Raw genomic sequence first — 3,284 nt, 5'->3', positions numbered from 1 at the left:
CCCGTCAAGCCAACTTGGAGGATCTTAACCTCCATCGCCCAGAACCCACGAGCCTATTGGAAGCCTTGCAAGAGATCGACGAAGCCGAGCCTTGGCGTATCCAGTTTCGCGGGGACTTGAGCCAACACCCAGGACGCCAGATCCAGCGTCTAGTGGGTAAGTTCTTCAACGTTCAGCCCAAGACTACCTGATCCTCATCGCTCTTTGACGCCACGCCCCCAGTTTCAGTCTTCGTGGATTCATTTCGTAGCAGTAACTAGCGACTGGAAACTGGGTCGAGCTAGCCCTTTGCATAAGCTATCATAATCCACACTCTCTTACTTGAATATGTCTATAACATTCCCTCGTTGGTTGAGAAAACAAGTCCGGGCCTTTCAGTGTACACCTGGATCTGGGGAGGATCCACCCTTTCAGCGTACACCTGGATCTGGGCGGGATCCACCCTTTCAGTGTACACCTGGATCCGGGCGGGATCCACCCTTTCAGTGTACACCTGGATCTGGGCGGGATCCACCCGGATCTAGCGCCAATGACCCAGGATCAATTGGTTCAGTATAGTTGGGGCCCTTGAAAGCTCGTGCTTGAGATCAAACAGGACTCCTCGCACGTAAAACGTCACGCTTATGCATAAACATTCACTCCTTCCTCCTAATCCACCCTTCCCCTGTGGATTCGTCTTCTCTTTCTTTCCGATGTGACCAACTCACATCAGCGATCCTCCTCCTCCTGGCCCACACCCTTCCTGTGGGCCCTTCTTCATCCTCCCATCGACATGACCAACTCACATCCATGGGTCCCCTCCCTACTCTTCTTCATGAGACTGCATCACGCCGAATCTGTTACGATTCGTACGATCCCTCAAGAAATCATACAGTAATGCTCCACAGCTCAGATCTGCCCCGTCTTCCCAACTGGGCTCGTCATATCCACGCCAATACACCAGAAATTCACGGTAAATCCGTCCGTATCTAGTTCGCTTCCCCGACCTCATATCGGTGATCTTCTCGACTTCGAACTCGTCGGCTTCGAGATCCACATTCCAACTATCTTCCGGTAGGAGGACTTCGTCGAAGTCGACGCGATCAGATCCATCCACCGAAAGACGGATATGCGGCCGATCCGGATATTCTTTGACCAACTTCAGCTTGGATACGTGTACTACAGGGAATAAGCGATATTCGGTACCTGCCGTTTCCAACTTCACCGCATGTTCCCCTATCTTTTCGCTTACTCGGAACGGTCCGTGCCATAGATGGGCCAGTTTGCGGGCGTACCCTTCTTTCACTCGATCCAAATAAAGCCACACCTGCGATCCCACTTGGATTTGATGCGGACGGGCGTCTTCGTTGTGTCGATCCGCTCGATCCTGTATCGCACTCCGCAGTCGTTCGTTCACCTGGGATCTAGCTTGCCGGTAGTATTTCTGGACTTGGTATCGCCATTGCCTTGGATCTCGGTTTCTCTTCTTGGTGCTGCATACTGGGATGGCCGCTTCCAGGGTGGATTTGGGATCCCACCCATGTACCAAGTAAAATGGGGTATCACCCCGGATCCTGTCTTGGGCGGTGTTCATCGCGAAGGGGAGTCGTTCTGCGTACTCATCCCAATCCCTCTGATCCAAATCCTGGACATACATCTTGAGTGCTCTCGTGATCGTCTGCACCATGCGTTCGGCCGACCCATTAGCTTGGGGACGATATGCCATGGTTGCTCGCTGTCGCTGCCCCAGGATCCGGTTGAATGCTCGAAAGAAATCAGACATAAAGCCTGGCTCCCGATCATGTCTAATCATCTCGCTAGCTCCAAATCTTCGGAAAACGCACTCCTCGTACGATTCAGCAATGGTTTGCGCAGTTCTAGACGCACTAGCTTTGGCTATCACGTATCCGGTAAACAGGTCCGTCCGAATCAACAATTCTGTGTTTCCTTTGAACGACTTGGGCAACGAGGGGATATGATCCATGGCTATGATTTGGAAAGGGTAAGTCACTTGGACATTCCCAGGTGACTCCCCTTCGATTGTGGGCCTGCCCTTGCCTGTCTCACAATCCACACATTCCCCGACATACCGTTGTACGCTCTTGAACAGTCTTCTCCAGTGAAAACATTCCCGGATCCGTTGGTAGGTCCGACCAATACCCTGATGTCCGCCTTCCAAGCTAGCGTGATAGTGTAGGACATCCTGTTGTAAGGTTTCCGGCATCACCAGTCTCATCAATCCATCCCGATCCTCGTTGACTCTCTTCGTAGGGGGGCAATAGAAGAGCAAGTCATTCAGATCCACCGCGTAATCCGTAGCGATAATGCTGTAGGATTTGGCATCTTCCCGACTCAGGTCTCGTACATCCGCCATCAGATACGTCTTTAGTCCTAGGACCCACGCTTCCTCGTTCTGTGCTTTTCCAGAGTGCTAACCATTACACCATAAGAGCACCTAGCCCTGACACAACACGCCCAATTCGCAACCCGCTCGAATCGCACCCAATTCACGTATTCACGGACATGCCACATGTGCTGCACGTACCCCTTTCACATATCGTCGTGCTCCTACACTTACGGCCATGCTCGCATGCTTCTTTCGCCACCAGGCTAGCTTCAATCCCCGCCTCGAGCCATCCGGTTGCTACTCGCTTTGACGTCGCATTTCTTCGTGTTTTGGATACCCACGGGATCAATTGTTCTCGCGGAAGGCTGCGATGAACCCTCTGGCTGTCTTGGAGAATTGGTAGTGCAGTCAGCGAAGTCGGCAGTTAGACTTGGTGAGCTCTGCCAGAGCAGCAGCTACCACTTAAATCGGCAGCGGATCGCCGGGACACGATATAACACACCACGGCAACACAACGTGACGCGGCTGTAGCGTGTGGCAGGTGCGCAACGCAGCAACAACTGGGGCGTTGTAGGGCCGGTAGAAGCGGTGCAAAACGAGGGATTTGAACCCGGATCGCTGGATTCAGAGTCCAGAGTGCTAACCATTACACCATAAGACCAGCACTAACTCACCAATCCGCAAACAAAATTTCAAACGCTTTCTCAAAGCCCCACACGACAGCTGGCGCCATCGCTACATACTATGCTTGCAACCGCACAAAATCAAGCTCCTACCGGGATTTGAACCCGGATCGCTGGATTCAAAGTCCAGAGTGCTAACCATTACACCATAAGAGCACCTAGCTCAGACACAACACGCCTAATTCGCAACCCGCTCGAATCGCACGCGATTCACGTATTCACGGATATGCCACATGTGCTGCACATACCCCTTCCACATATCGTCGTGCTCCTAC

At 52.5% G+C, this 3,284-nt stretch overlaps 1 non-coding gene across 1 annotated transcript; it reads right to left on the bottom strand.

Moving 5' to 3' along the window:
• Positions 1 to 2,912: 2,912 nt before the first annotated feature.
• PITG_31514 lies at positions 2,913 to 2,987 on the bottom strand. Its single transcript has one exon. It is a non-coding gene; the product is annotated as a tRNA-Gln (tRNA).
• Positions 2,988 to 3,284: the final 297 nt, after the last annotated feature.

Source organism: Phytophthora infestans, genomic scaffold, assembly GCF_000142945.1.
Source record: "Phytophthora infestans T30-4 supercont1.351 genomic scaffold, whole genome shotgun sequence".
NCBI classification, from domain to species: domain Eukaryota; phylum Oomycota; class Peronosporomycetes; order Peronosporales; family Peronosporaceae; genus Phytophthora; species Phytophthora infestans.
The sequence above is the reverse complement of the archived record's forward strand: the minus strand, read 5'-3'. Positions and strand labels throughout refer to the sequence as shown.